This window comes from Ptychodera flava, chromosome 10 (genome assembly GCF_041260155.1).
Source record: "Ptychodera flava strain L36383 chromosome 10, AS_Pfla_20210202, whole genome shotgun sequence".
In the NCBI taxonomy this organism is placed as follows: domain Eukaryota; kingdom Metazoa; phylum Hemichordata; class Enteropneusta; family Ptychoderidae; genus Ptychodera; species Ptychodera flava.
In genome coordinates, this window is record NC_091937.1 from 41377773 (window position 1) to 41394579 (window position 16807).

The 16807-nt window shown below is 39.3% G+C and overlaps 1 long non-coding RNA gene across 1 annotated transcript; it reads right to left on the bottom strand.

The window, feature by feature from the left end:
• Positions 1-10192: 10192 nt before the first annotated feature.
• LOC139141505 (uncharacterized) lies at positions 10193-13322 on the bottom strand. The gene is made up of 3 exons (XR_011554205.1): positions 12466-13322; positions 10960-11092; positions 10193-10418 (listed from the first exon to the last, which is right to left on the bottom strand). It is a non-coding gene; the product is annotated as an uncharacterized lncRNA (long non-coding RNA).
• Between the last annotated feature and the right edge of the window lie 3485 nt (positions 13323-16807).

Consider the following 16807-nt stretch of genomic DNA (forward strand, 5'->3'; position numbering starts at 1 on the left):
AAAAGACAAAGTACAAGAACATAATCTGTACCAAGAATCAAAGAATTTTGAGGAAAAAGTAACCTCATCTGTAGCTATCAGATAGTCTCAGCTAATAACACAGATACAATACACATTACAAAAGGAGCCATCCGTTGCATTATTCGAAATCTTAAAAATAATAAGGCATGTGGACCAGATCAAAATTACGCATGAAATCATTGCAGGTGTTGGGCAGGTAATAATTGACTCATTTACTGCGCTTTTTAATCTTTGTGCCAATTAGAAATTGTTCCAAAGGACTGGGGGATACCTCTACATAAAAAAGTGACACCAGAAATTCAAATAATTATAGAGGTATTTCGTTGAGCTCAGCGCTCAGTTATTGGAAAAATGTACAATAGAATCATAGAAAAAGGGGTAACAAAATTTAGTTGAATCGATGGATATTTAGGTGAAATTCAAGGAGGATTTCGGAAAAAAAGGCGAACAATTGACCTAATTTTCATTGTAAAAGAATGAACAACGATTCGAAAACATGAAAATAAACACACATAAGCTTATCTTGCTTTTTTAGCCTTTAGGAAAACTTATGAAAGCGTTTGGAGAGATGGATTATGATACACATTGTGGAATAATGGAAGCAAGGGGAAATTGTGGCGTGTGATAAAACATACATACGATCATATTGAAAGTAAAGTGTCTTTTGATGACATTGAGACAGATTACTTGGAATGGAATGGAATTATTATATATAATCCCCCCTTACTCTGAACGAGTGTGACTGCGTCGCGGACGAGTGATTCCCCGTGTAGCGGCCGTATCCCTCCGAGCGGTAGGCGAGGGGGATACGGCCCCTGCATGGGGACTCACTCGTCAGCGACGCTGACACACGAGTGAGGAATACGGCGGGGGGGGGGCCGGGGGTTATATATTTATCACATGAATAGACCCAGTTGTCCGTGAATAAACCATTCAGGAACGATATTTACTGGGAAAGAACGATAGGAACTATTTTACAAGAATTCATGTGCTTGTGTTATGCGGTCGTGGCTGGGTCATAGCCAATCTGATTAAAATCAGATGCAGAGTACGGTGACGTCTGTACTTACAGGGAATTCTATTGCTGTCGCCTCTCACAACAGCAAGAGAATACCGCGTAAGTAAAGACGTCGCCGTACTCTACATCTGTTTTTATTCAGATTGGGTCATAGCTTGACTGCGCTCAGATGAACATGTCGAGGGGTTAACTCCGGGGGTTATCTTCGAGCATGCCGAACCCACTCGTGGGTAATAGCGTCTATCGTAGGGCCTATTCTGGGTGAATCAAACAGAAATAGGAAAGACTATCGATTTTTAATGCAGGGTATTTATTTGGTACTTACAAAACATCAATTTGAGTAAATATTCATTCATACAATGATTGGACGTGCAAGCCGCCAAGCGGGACGTCGCGACAAAGCCGTGGCTACAAAGAAAGGGTTATTTTTTGTCAATATTCGAACATCATTCGAAGAATTCTGCTTTGCAAACTTTATATGAAATTTTCAAAATTGAACCGTATGCCACTCTGGCATATTAGCACATACAATAAAGATATTCATCTTCAAGTTGAACAAGTCAGAAAGGAAGAAAGAAAAAACTTCAAAATTCACTTAGAAATAGTATAACATTTTCTCTTAAATTGTATGTTTAATATTTTGCGAATAAAATGAGCCCTTGTTTGAATATAATGAAGAACGGTGTTCGGTTCTGACTCGAAAACCGGTAAGACGACGAGCAACGGGTGTCTCTGAGCTCAGACGACGGAAGTTCAACAACAAAGTTATACAATTCAGGAAACGTGATGCACAACATGCATGGATCATACAATAGCTTACACCATTAAATGTGCTGATAACCTTGAGAACTCGTCGCTCTTGAAAAACTAGATATGAACTGAAAATGCTCACGTGTTTCTTATAAGCTTATATTGCAGTTGTGTGTAAATTTTAACTTTTGCCACATGTTTGCAACTTCATTGAAAGTGTTCATGATCAACATCATGAACAATATTCACCACAGATTTATTCTAAAGGTCAATAAGTATACAAATATTTAATAAGCTGAAATAAAAATACTTTCTTTGACTGCTTCATTGTATCACTACTTTATATAACAAGTGTAATTGCGTTTGGTCAAGTCGTTTATAAGCTCTGTATGCAAAACCTTGAAAGCTCATTAGATATGCAAATTAGCAATTACCCGACATGAAAATGCGCAATTACTTTCAATATTGTTTTAACCTGGTGTTATCAATGTGCATAACATGTTTAACCAACTTTGATCAAGTAATTCTTGGTATATATCCCTAACTAGGAAAGTTCATTAATATGTAAATTAGGAATTGGCTAACGTAAAAAATGTTTAACGACTTTCAATAATGTTGTATCACAGTATCTTTAAAGTAGGTAGCAAGTTTCACCAACTTTGATCAAGTAAATCTTGGTATATATCCCTAATCAGGAAAATTCATTAAAGAATTGTCTGAAACTTTCAATAATATTATATCATAGTATCTTCAATCATACACCCTCGAGAAAAACATTTACATAGCAAGTTTCATCAACTTTGGACCAGTCAATTGAGATATATATCCCTAATTAGAAAGGTCCATTAAATATACAAATTAGGTATAGCCTTAAGTAAAAATGCTTAATAACTTTCAATAATGTTGTATCATAGTAACTTCAATGTACATAGCACGTTTCGTCAACTTTGGTTGAGTCAATCGAGATATATATCCCCAATTAGAAAGGTCCATTAAATATACAAATTAGGAATTTCTTTAAGTAAAATGTTTAACGACTTTCAATAATGTTATATCATGTTATCATACATGCTATGCCTGTATTTCGATTATCCTATCGTTTAGACGGTACTGATATGAACCCGTATTTTACAGAGAACACCACATTAACCCGTCAAGCCATTTAGCAAAATGCCTGGTTAGACAGGGAGTCATTTGACCATATAACAAATAAATTGGCGATCAACTTCACTCGTTGGGTACAGCAATTGCAAACACTAAAATCAGCGGGTAATCTCAATCGTTGTCAATTGTGAATTATTCTTCATTCGATTCAGTTTATTTTCTAAGATACACCATGAGAGAAATGGTTTGTACCACTGTGCGATGTTTACGCAGCCTGTAGTATCAGTATCAATTGTATGGCCAGAGTTGGGCTTCCTGTTGACTTTTTTATTACAATCGCTGTACAAGACCACTGAAGTTGACCGCCAATTTACTTGTTATCTTGCCAAATGACTCTCTGTTTTACAGGCATTTTGCTAAATGGCTTGACGGGTAATGTGGCGTTCTCTCACCGAATATGAATTATATTTTCACTGTAACCGAACTACTTACAGCTACGCGTACGTGTGACCTTTGCTGGTATGCATGACTTTCCTTGGTATATGTACATATAAAACAGCTGAGCGAATAAGACAAATGACAATTCGAAACGTCATTATGATTATTTGTCAAAAGTTTGTTGTTCGCAGTCAGTTCATGGGCATTGTACTTTAACAGTTTGGTACAGTTGTACCAAAACATACAAACAAACGCATCGAAAATTTGTATCATTTGCCGACACCTGTCATCGTTCACGGCCGGTGCAGTGTTTTTATGTCGTCTACGCTGCTGAAGATTAAGATACCGGGTGACAGTGCATCATGATTCAAAATGACATTTTACGTGCACTTGACAGTCATAAAGAAGTTATTCTTTCACTACTTGATTTGACCGCTGCGTTCGACACTATCAACCACAAGGTATTGTTGTATCGCTTGGAGCACAGGTTTGGCATTAAGGGCAAGGCACTTGCTTGGTTTCAGTCCTACCTATGTGATAGAATTCAGACTGTGTGTATTGATGGTATACTGCTGATACTGTCAACACCAAGTGATCTTGATTGTGGTGTCCCTCAGGGAAGTGGGCTGGGCTGGGCCCAATACTTTTCATGCTGTACGCGGCACCATTAGAAGACATAATTATCAAACATGCACTGGATTTGATGTTATTTGCAGATGATACTCAGTTGTACCTGACATGTGAGCGTGCTGTCGACTCATCATTCATAGTTGAACATTGTATTGATGATATTCGTCAATGGCTGATTGAAAATCGTTTGGTTTTGAATGATGCTAAGACAGAAGTGATCCACTTCTGTTCAAAGTTTAAGAAATCAGTTGATCTGTCATCTCTTCGAGTAGGGACCACGTCTAAATCTGTCCGTGATCTTGGTGTTTATTTAAATTGCTGTGCAGATATGAGTACTCAAATTTTGAAATTATGTCAGTGTGCATCGTTCGCTCTACATAGAATTGGTCGTATTAGAAATGTTTTAGATCGTACAAAACTGAAAGACTTGTGCACGCTTTTGTAAAATCACGTCTCGATTACTGCAACAGCTTGCTGTTCGGTATCGAAGACAAATACCTCTGTAAACTTCAGTTACTTCAAAATTCTGCTGCTCGTCTAGTTACACGCACAAAAATGCATGAACACATCACACCAGTGAGGCGTGAGCTTCATTGGTTGCCTATCCATGCTAGAATTAATTTCAAAATTCTTCTTTTGTGTATAAAATTTTGCACGATCAAGCACCTGCTTATCTTTCTGATCTTATCATAGTTCACGTTCCTAAACGGTTTACACGCTCAGCGTTCACACCAATTTTGGAGCCGGTGAAATGGGAACAGAAACACTTTGGTTATCGTTCTTTTTCTAATGCTGCTCCCACTTTATGGAATGCCTTACCAAAAGAAATTAGATTGTCACCATCTGTTGCCTCTTTTAAAATATCTCTGAAAACATATCTCTTCAGAAAGTACTATGATTAAGTCATCGTTTTGATGTTTGTATCATGCGCATTGTAGAGTTTGTATTTTAACGGAGTATTTTAATGTACTTGTTGTACTTTAACCAGAGCATTTTTATGGTACTTTTATCATTATTGTATTTCCATCTTGTATTTTATTGTAAAGGGGTTTGATATTTTATTGATGGAAATCGCTTTAGAAAAATAAATTATTATTATTATTATTATTATTATTATTATTATTATTATTATTATTATTATTACAAGTTTAGGGGCTATAAGTATTATATAGAAATCTAAAAACAGTTCATTGAAGCTGTGGGACTTCTGGAAAAAAAGGTGTTGTTACTCCCGAATGGTTGCCATGGAAACATCTCACATTAAAATGAGTGTGATTTTTTTGGTGTGCTCACCAGAAAACCCCTCATTATCAATTGTTTACATCAATTAATAGTTCTTTAATAGGAATTAGGGAAAAAGTAACATTTTCAATCCCAAAATAGTTACTATGGCAACTCGAAACATTAAATAAGTCTGACATTTGTGTTCTCTGACCCGAACTTCCCCACTAGATATTTTCATATCAATCAAAGTAACTTTCATGGGATATTAGAAAAACTGAAATTTTCAACACCTAAAATGGTTACCATGGAAACATGGGGCAGTGAAATCGATATCATATTTGGTCTTTTCGACCCAAAATACCCGTATATGGCGAAATTTTCACGGAAATTGAACCTATTATTATTCGTGTTATTGTTTCTATATAATACTTTATTAATTATTATTATGATAGAACCTCTTTACGACAAGTTTCCTGTTGATGAGCGTAAGTATATAGGTGGTGAATTACATAGCTTACAGCCATAAATAAGCCACAAAAATCCCACCGCACTGAAAATACTCGCGACAGACAAGGTTGAAGGTGAACGTATAATATTTCCGATTTCTACCTGTAGTGACATTCACAGGTCATGATCGTGTCTGATGGCACCTGTGCGATGTGGGGTTCAGATATAATGTATGATCTAGGGAAAGTCTAACTTTCGTTTAGTTATATACAAGTCAGGAACGAAAATATACGAGCAGACGACGGAAAAACCTTTGAAATCTTTTATTCGTACAGCAACAAAATCACGAACGACACTACAGCTTACAGTGTACCCACTTCATGTTTCCCCTAATCCGCTCAATAAATTCCTTACTAAGATGCTATATTCGGCATATTTGACGTCTGGGGACATGTGTAATTCTTCGACATAAACTGACTGGTACGGGTATTATATCCACTGTGCATTCATAAATGTCGCGGAACTACTTGCTCTATGCTCTCAGCAGTTCATACTCGATCGAGTTTGAAATCGGACGCTGGCGTGGCGCGAGTATTTTGACCCGATATTGGCGGCCTCATAACTTTCACGCAGGGATGAGGTTATGTATCAAAACACGAAAACATACCAGTTTTACACACTCCAGTCTATGTTTTACATCCACCATCTTTTTCAACTAAAAATCTTCTTCAAATTGTAGAAAACCTGTGTCGACATCGTTATATTTAAATTGTTCGCTTTAAAAGTGCTCCATAAACCCTCCTTTGAAGTGGAATGGACTGTAGCGGAATAATATCAAGAAGTGATACGGTTGTCATCACTCCTTAGCAACCAACTTTTTATAAGTACAGCTAAGAGCAAGCAAGGTCTATTTCAGTTGATTTCGTCGCTAATTTCGAAGCGTCCGTAGGAAAACTGTCATAACCAAAGCATGCATGTATGATAAAGGGGTTATAACACGAAGTTAGGGCGATACCGTGTCGTATTCTCATGATGTGTCCGCATTTTGACTTGTTGCTCGGCAACTCGTCAAAATACGGACACATCACTCGAATACGACGCGGTATCGCCCAAACTTCGTGTAATAACCCCTAATTATCTTCAATGTAGATAGCAAGTTTAGTCAATTTTGGTTGCGTCAATTCAGATATATCCTTAATTTGGAAAGTTCATTAAATATGCAAATTAGCCATTATCTTTCATGTCACCCTTAAAGGCACATAAAATGTAACTTGTGGCAAGTTTTCAAGTTTTCTGCTCTTGTATATTAACTACCGTGTCTGACCCTAATCCGTTTGTCATGCTGAAATTTCGAGTATTTTTTTTTTGTCAACACAGCTTGTATGTGTGTAGTGATCATTGTTTATTGTTAACAAATGAATTCTAGTCCGGAATTGAATACAATTTACAACAATAACAATGGATATTATACTCAAATAGGTTGTGTTGATGTGCTAAATACTTGCTAAATTACAGTTTAGGGATTCAAGGCAGAAAGTGAGGGCAACTACAAAACAAAACTTCTGAAAAAATAGCCAAAAGATACAGCTTATGGAGCTTTAATACCTTTCATGGCTGATATATCCTAGTGTGATCAACATTTGTAGCAAGTCTGATCAAATTGTGTGCAGTCATTCTCAATGTGTATCCGTTTTTTCTATAATCATTAATTATGCCAATGAGCAAAAAGTATGCCAGCCACACCCACCAAAATCTAATCAGTTCTCGCCACTTGGTAACTGAATCTATCACAGTCGTTTGGTGGGCTATTCAGCTCTGGGACTATTCGCCCCATAGACGAGTGTACAGAAGCGAGAAACACTTAAATGGTTGTTTCTCGCTTATGTACACTCGTCTATGGGGCGAATAGTCCCAGAGCTGAATAGCCCACCAAGGGACTGTGAATCTATGTACCACATTTGATTCTGATCTGATGAGCCGATTTTGAGATATCGGGCCAACAGACACACACACACATCGCTGCGACATAAGTTCACGTGTGTGAACACGTGAGCTAATAAAATGACATTTCGTCTGATATGTCTCAAGTCCGGAGTATCGTCATTGCTGTCAGAAATGATGAACGCTTTTCGTTTCCTCGGCTCGACTCGTTGACTGCCGCGGCAGATTTGATCGTGATGTTAAACTTTAAACCCGCCAATGTTGCTTCAGAAAACATTCTTACTACTGCAGGGATGATTGGTACTCTACCTGTCTTGGGTTATCGTCTATGCTTATCATGTTTTTGATGGACATCGACAGAGGCCATTTTGACGAGGTGGACAACACAAATTATCACAAGCCAAGTTTGCCGTCTCCGAACAAAAAATACGGGATTTATTCTCTGGTCTTTCTTCGTCAAGACAACCCGCGTCTATGTCATAAATTTTGGTGCGTCGATCTTCGGTGAGCTCATCAATTTAAACAAACCACACGGTGGCCGGTATTTCTCCCACGATCAAAATGTGTCCGACGTAAAAATTTCGTAAAAATTATTCATGATTATTAGAGTGTAACAAAATATATCGGCTTAGTCCTTGTGTTTTATTTTTGTTGCCAATATGGGAATTCGTGTTGGTATAGACCCCGCCGACGTCTGAACTTACGAGACACAGTGTACTTTCATGCCGCAGACATACTGTTTCCACTGCAACTTGTAAGCGGGTCAAGTGCGGTGTCCAGGTCTCCTAAAGTCATGCAATAAATCTATATTTTCATAGACTACGACAATAATAAATTGTTACATGCAGAGAAAACGAACAAAAGGGTGAACTCAGCAGTTTCCGTTTAAACAAAATTTATTACGAAAATAAATCTAATTGCTAAGTCAGGGATAGAGTACAAGCTTTAAAAGTGTACAGACTACTTATCTCAGCTGGGACGGCAAAGCTCCAGTCTCAGAGTTGTAACAGTCTGTCGGATGAATGAACAGTCCTTTGGCTTGCAGGCTTGAAGTTGCACAAAGTCCACAGTATAAATCCAGCGTTGGCAGTGAAGGTCTTGAAAAGTCTTGAGAATGACTACTGCTGGAGTTTCGAACACTTGTAGTAACACACAAGAGACACAATCCCAAAAGTCTGACTGGGAAGCTGTGCACGTCCCTTTTATACACATGTGCTTACATAAGAGTATTTATGAACAATCTAGAACCTTTATTGACATGTTAATTACTGTTCTGAAATTATCTCTCTTACACAGCTAACTAAATTTCTAGAACATTCCAAACATGACTAATTGAATTCAAGGTTGTGAGGTCATTAAGGGCAGTGACCTTGAGAATGTTCTACACTAATTGAACTCAGGTCAGGATGAGTGTGGGGGAAAATGGCCTACATAACAAACTGGAACAATGAAAACACAAGAGTGTACCGCTTGACAAGTATATTCCTAAGTAGCTGTGGAAACGCAGCTATCTGTTGGCGGGGTAGCGTGCGTAGCTATGCGGGTCAGAGGTCAACCCCGCCATGGGGTTGACCTTTGACCCGCATAGCTACGCACGCTACCCCGCCAACAGATAGCTGCGTTTCCATAGCTAATTCCTGAGGAGCTACGTGAATAATTTGCGGAAACAACGAACTCGAAGCTTGTCCGAATGCTTGGTTCCGTAAACATTATATAACCAGGGTCAAGATAGAGTTCGGGCCTTTGAGATTCAGTCGATTTAGTTCCCAAAAATAACGTAACTTTTCTGAGGTAAATTTCAATAGGCCTATGCCATCTTTGGAATAGAGTATAACTATTCGGGAGGTACGTGTAGACCGTGAGGTCGTCTGGCATTTTCTCCATTCATGAACGCGCATGAAAGCAGTGTTACTCGCTCAAGTGACAGACGACTAGAATGATTAACAACTTATCCACGGCGTATTGATATTATTCCTAAAGTAGTTCAAAAGTTTAAGTGCAGAACCGATGTGGAAAACTTCTTGTACTTTGCAAAACATAACGAATTCTTGGCTTATGCATGTGATAAGTATATTATTATGTAAATGTAGGCAACATAGTGTATTAAAACATCAGTTGTGAAAAAAGCAAACGACTCATCGCAAATCAACGATGAAAAAACACAAATTCACACAACTTTTAGTATCGACGGTATTCTGTATTTTACACATATATTTTAATACTCTATATTTCCTTGTGGTTTATTACCCTCCACTGTTGCGTTTCAGGGACACACAGAACAGCTGATTTGTTTTGCAATGTTTACTTTTAAAAGTAGTTCGGGTCCCATATCCACCGCATGTGGAATATGGATCTTAGTCTAAGTCATATACCTATAGTGTGACGTCATACTATCGGGATAGATGGGTCTATGTATTGATAAACAGAATTTATACATACACTCTACAAGATTTTTGCCTTAAAAATTACAGAGCGTAATAGCAGCGCTGTCCGAGATAATCAGAACTGGCAAGTGCTTTCACTTCAAAGTTTGCAACTTTATAAATTTGTCTAGTCAAGGGAAAGGTTGACATATAACCTATTTCCTTTAAATCCCAACGAGCATGAAGTGCAAGCACGTTATCAAGTGCTATGACGTCGCCCCTGTGCATCTGAAACCTCACCGACTCTTCCCACAATACTTCGCGTATGTGCTGCAACACCTCTTCCTCGACGTCACTTCCATCGCCATAATACGTGTGGATAGGATACTTTTTGTCAGGTATGTTCACATCAACCCAAAGCGGATGATCCTTAAAATAACTTGCATGATGACCATTCAGATGATTAAACCACACCTCTTGCCCTGCAATAAATAATGATGTTCAAAAAAACTAGGTAAATTTCGGACAGCAAGAAAAGATTCAATCGACGTCTTTGAAAACACGAAAGTCTTAGGAAAGTCCATGATATGTGCGTATATCAAGGTGTGACTGTGATACAGATCATTGTAGAGAATTTGTGTGTACACATTAATGGAACCTGCCAGAGTCGTTCCAAAGCAGCATATTCTCCCTTTCAGAAAACGACGTTATCATCATAAATACGATGTAGTCCGAAATTTAGCTGTGTGATTTTTTCGACACGTCTTCAGATGTTGGCTATCTGTGAAAAAAATAGAAATTGTCTTTCCAATGCAAAACACTTCTATGTGGAGACACGTCTTCCCGTGGCCAAATGGAACAAGCTGTGGAGTACATTATGACAGTGGGGCATATTTCTGTCAAATTTCGACAACCATGATCAAAAATTCAATAAAACGACCGGATAGTAGCCATTTCAGAGGTTTTCATAATAAAAAGTATTGTCTGAGTCTCTTGGCTGGCATTAGAATAACTTCATGTCACCTGTTTTCGGATGAGTAATAAAAGCCGAACGATTGTACCAGTAGGTGAGGGCGCCGTCTGGCTCCCACCGATAAGTCCTTCCATTCTCATTCATGTACTTGTCAACATCTGCCTTGTCTTCAGTTAAAAATACCTGGATGAGAAACAAGATATATATATATATAATATATATATATATATATATATATATATATATATATATATATATATATATATATATATATATATATATATTGATATTGATATTGGATTTTTCAATTATTTTAAAGTTACTTGCTTATCATATATTCTTCATTTTTGCCTAGAAACCACTAATGTAATAAAGGACCCCTCATTTCTTCCATAAACACTGACTGTGCACAATGACTTGCGCATAGTAATCGGCTATGTCATAATGATTAAATTGAGAGGAACAGAGTCTGGCGTTGTTCACCTCTCCTCTAAATCGACTACTTCTAATTCTGAAAGAGCTTCGGAACTATTTTTACTGACATGAATCCTTCAATAATATTGTCGAATGAGCAGAGCTCGTTGGCGCTTTCAAGCTAGACGTGTTTGATAGAAATAGCCAAACACATTTGGTGACTCTGACTGTCCAGACCCTGAGCCAAGCAAGGGTCAGCAGTGTGAAGGAGGTACACGTGTGGTCATGACTCCGCTAATTCGACCAGCCATATAATGAATTTGGTCGCTCTGCGGGGGAAGGATGCGCTTACTATTTTCGAAATACCTGACATGATCACTTCTTGGTTTTTGCAAGTGGTCCATATATCTTTCTCTCGCGATTTTGACTTTGTTGTGTGTACCGGTGCTTCGCTGTCTCTTTTGTGCTGTTTTGTGTCTATGTTTACAACAATTGACTATGTATTACGAATGTTGACCCGGTGTTATTGGATTATGGATGGGTACGGAGTGATTATTTTATTTGATCACCGAATTCTCATTGTCGGCTGATATTCACTAGCTAGCATCGTAGGAGAACTTCGCCGTGTTGCAATATGGACTAAAAGGGGCGAGATTGTCAAACATTCGATATCGAATGTTATCAAATGCGGGTACGAAAGTTATCGAATCCAAAACCGAGGGGTCCGAAAATCATCGAATGTGACGTCGGTCTTAATTTATGGTATGTTTATTCTCAACTGTTCGAGACTTGGTAGACTTGCTACAAGTTTGTCGGTATATAAACATCAAAATAGAATAAATTGAAGGAAAAAAACTTCAGTAGACTGTGACACTAAGTGGTAGGCTGTTGCCTTGCATCGTTGGGTGAACAGCTTGGCCCATTTGGCTAGCAAGTAACTGCTGCCGAGAAAGAGCCAAGCGACAAAGGGCCAGTCTAGAAACTTGGGAGAATCTAGAGACTTGGTAGAATTACGCCGCACCGATGATACCGGAACGAGAAGCTGTGTGAGATTGTAGAAGAAGTCTATGGACGTGGTTGCGAGGAAATTCATGGCTCTGATTTTGCCTTACGAAGTTGGTTGAAAATATTGCTGGACTAACCTGTTGCCAGGGAAGATATGCACCGGGCTTCGCTGTGGGATGATGTCTACAGTACCTTACCCCCACTCTTCTCAATTTGTCTACGAGCCCTGGATCCAGTTTTGGTAATATCTTTCTACCGTCTGTGATGACACTCTCGCCTCCATGGTCGGGAAGAGGAGGTACGTCACAAAAGAAGAAAATCTGTCATTGGAAGAGAGAAAGACTACACATGATATTGATCTTTTTCAACCGAGAGTTATCTAAGAATATTACAACTTCAGTAAGTATAATGCCATTTTCCCTGTTACATTTGAATCATTGTCCTTAGCGAGTTTTTTGAATAACGGTTAAAAACATTCTGTAATCGTGCATGGGTGCCACATTGTCACTTTTGCTTAGCGTACAGTTTTCATGTTTGGTCAAATGGCAGTCACCATTATAATTAACTACAACATACCGCCCAATTATAACAGGTACACTACCTGGAACCTCGAAGGTCCGTGCGACAACATTTTGCCGAAAATGAGGAAGATAACCATAACAACATTGCTGGCTAATCGAACTTGGGTCGATTTTCCGTTAAAGTTGTTGATCTGACATAATTCGCTGCACACTAACTACATGAGTAGCAGTCGTTGGTCTGAGCTTCATAGGGGTCCCGCTGTTGCTACGAGCTCTATATTTTTATTTACTGTTGGAATTTTTTAATATTTTTGACCCTAAAGCAGACATTTGGACCGTATTCGCCACATCTTGCCATAGTAGACTTGTGGGGCAAAAAACTAGTAACCCTCCCTCAAAGGCATGCGTGAAATATCATGACCCTTCAAAAATGATTGCGCGAAAAATGACAACCTACCCTCCAAAAACAACCGTCCCCTGTCAAGCCCCTTACACCTATATGACATTGTTTTATATTTGCCTTGAACTTCAGTAAGAATACATGTCAGATTCTTGGATGGTAGCCAGAGCCTTTAAGATCAACCTTCAAATAAAGCACCTGGAAATATACCGTATCCGTTTGTGAATTAACCAAAATATTATCCGATGCAAACTCTAGCGACCACTGATAATTTTTAAGTGTCGTCGCATGTCCCCCAAACCCCTCTGATCCCCTGCCATTACTTATTCACGGAGCCATGGTATAAACTCACCTTATTGGCCATAAACTACACAAAGGTACGGTCACCCTGGCAAAGTGTCTGATTGCCATAACACAGTCCCCTCTATCTCGAATGTGTCAGATGTAAAATAACCTCAGGTAATCCTTGGCATTTAAACTGCAATGACTCACACATGAGTAAATAGAAAGGAACACGGTGTTTTTGTGGGTTGAAAACGGTAAAACCTAATCCCAATAGTTTCCAATATATGGGGACAGACCTACATACAGGGAATTATGTAACATTGCTGGGCTCGAAATTAGCGGGGCTACCGTTTTCTGACTTTGGTAGCTCACTAGGGCTTCCATGGATTTTTCACCCTCTTTACGCTTTACACAACGTTTCATTAGTATCGCTGATGGCTGATTTCATCGGGGGTATGTGTAACCCTACTTGGAATAAAATTTGACATTTTTACAACACTTTTACACACACTCTCACTTCCGTAAAGCTAAATCACTGTAGTTATCCAAGTAGGATGTTGATAAAAAAAAATGGGGGTGCACGCTGGCACCTTTGCGGTGCAATTATGGTATGCCGTCTCTGATGGTCTACAAACGATATTTAGCAATATGCTCTTTTTAATTCCAGCTCCGACATGGCGCTCGATTAAAATCTGCAGACTCATTACATCAAGTTTTGCTGTCGCAGTGTGAAAGTATGGATATGTTTATCGGTAAAGCAGCAGTGGGCGTGATCATGACCCTGTTGAATTACTTCAACAGCAAACCCATCGCTATCCGAACTAAATGATCACGTCCCAACTTCTGAAGGATTCGACGGAGCAAAACAGGTTCAAGGCAAACGGTAACCAAGAGCTAAATCATCGAGAGTGCGAAAATTTCAACGATCATGATGACAGGTCGAAAGCGGTGGCTTAAATATGACGAGGAGAAAGATGCCATGTTCTGCGTCATTTGTATGAATGGTATTCGATCTTTGTTAGGGCAATCGGCTGCACTAATTCAGACTTGATCTGGTACGCAAACATAAACAAAGCAGAGCATCAGGTTGTCTTGCATCTCGACATCATCTTTTGGCCTTCGTCCATACCGACTGCCCAAAGGCGACGTCGAGATGCTAGACGCGCATCACATTGTATAGCCGTCAAGAAATGGTCGTTAAACAGTGTCAATCCCGTACATGGTCTCTGCTGGTGCCACATTTTAATAAACGGTTTGGCATACTACAACTTCGAAAGTAGACCCAAGGCTAGACGGAGAATAGGAGGGCCAAAAAGCCGTTTAGACATAGACGAGGACTTGTTGTCTGTGGTTTCGAGTACAAGACAAGTACATGTATTTTGTCAATCTTACTGCGAAAGTGACTGGAAATGGGACACCTACCATTCTCAAAATTCGCACCTAATATTTAATTTGCTTGAAAAAACGCTCGTTTCGTGCGATTTTCGGCCGAATTCGACAGACACATCGCCAAAACATAAGCGTGAGCACCGTCCGTGGGTGGAGGGATGGTGGCGTGAGCAACATTCTGGTCACCTCACAGTAAACGTTGGGCACCTCCACTTTACTGACGTTAGCGCCGTGTACACATGAGGGGTGACTGGAACTCGGCCGAAAATCACACGAAAATTCATACCTGATACTTCATCTGCTTACAAAATGCTCATTTCGTGTGTTTTCGGCCGAGTTCGAGAGACACCTCGCCAAAACATAAGCATGAGGAACATTCCAGTTACCCCGCATGGGTACGCAGCGTGAACGTCAGTAAAGTGGAGGTGCCCACGGGGTGACCGGAATGTTGCTCACGCTTATGTTTTGGCGATGTGTCCGTCGAATTCGGCCGAAAATCTCACGAAACGAGCGTTTTTGAAGCAAATTAAGTATCAGGTATGAATTTTGAGAATGATAGGGAACGATAGACGGTTACATGATAGATGAACTGACTAATTTTCACAGTAAAATTGAACGTCGAAGATGGCACGGTGGCACAATCCCTATACGAAATAGCCATTTGGTTTCCTGACTTTCTTCTTCTCAGGCATATGTACACACGTCTATAGGGTGCATAGACGCAGAGCCGAATACACCACAGGTGACTGTGGCTCTATAAATGAGAATTTATGATTGGCAAGCTGTGGTGAAGATTGAGATAACATTACCGTGCACTGATCCATGCACAAGTCTTATTCAGACAACTTATTTGTCCTATCTATACCATAATCAAAAGAAAAATCTGGTGTCATTGTAATTTATCGTCTGCAGACCAAACAATTTTTTTGGGTATATATTTTGACCTTATCATAGTGTCTTGTTAGCTATATGAAGATCAGTTCAGTTGTTTTCAATTTCCCCAGACACACTGTCTGCGCGGGACACATTGTTTTGACTGATCATCGGCCTCTGAAGTTTTGCTGCCAAAAAGTCATATCCAATCATTGGCCGTTCTATTTGGAAGGAACCACTCATTCATAACACAACACTTGCAGTTCATGAACATGATGGAGATTTTGTTGAAATGAGACCAAATGTAGCTTGATGAAATATCTTTATTGAGTGGTTTACTTTGGCTCCACTGTACGATATTATTCCGGATATTATTATTTTCTATATTCATTTGGAATCCCATGAAGCAACAAGCAGCCATCCCTTTACTAAATTATTCAAACCAAGATAAGCTTTATGGCAACACACCCTCTGCTTGCACAAAGTGTCTGCAGCTGCTTGAAATGAATATACTATACTAAAAAATGTATACAATGGACTTAACAATGTATACAATGGCCTCAAGTTCGCCACTTCACATAATAACCTTAGCCATAGCAGGTAGTCTTCTTTAGTAGTCCATGCAACCCCTCCCCAGCATAAAGTAAAACCAACCACCTGGTATTCATTACTCCTGCACATCATCACACTCTTCATTCCTATTAGTACTGGTAGGAGAATGGAAATAATTTTACACCTTGTCTTACCTTCAAGGGATAACTCTCCAAATACGACATTTCGTGGTGGAGTTCGATGCTATACTCAGGCGGGTCATCACTGGCAGTCAGTACATCTTGAGAGACTTTATGCCTAGGGGCAAATCCTCCTTCATACCCTGTCAAGCTGTACTCCATTCCTTGCATGAACTTTGAAAAGTCATCACCACTTTGCAAGGGCAGTAAGCGGAAGAGGAGAGCACCATTAGTCGGGTCGGAAGGTAGGGTTCCCATGCACCCCATGGATGTATTTTTT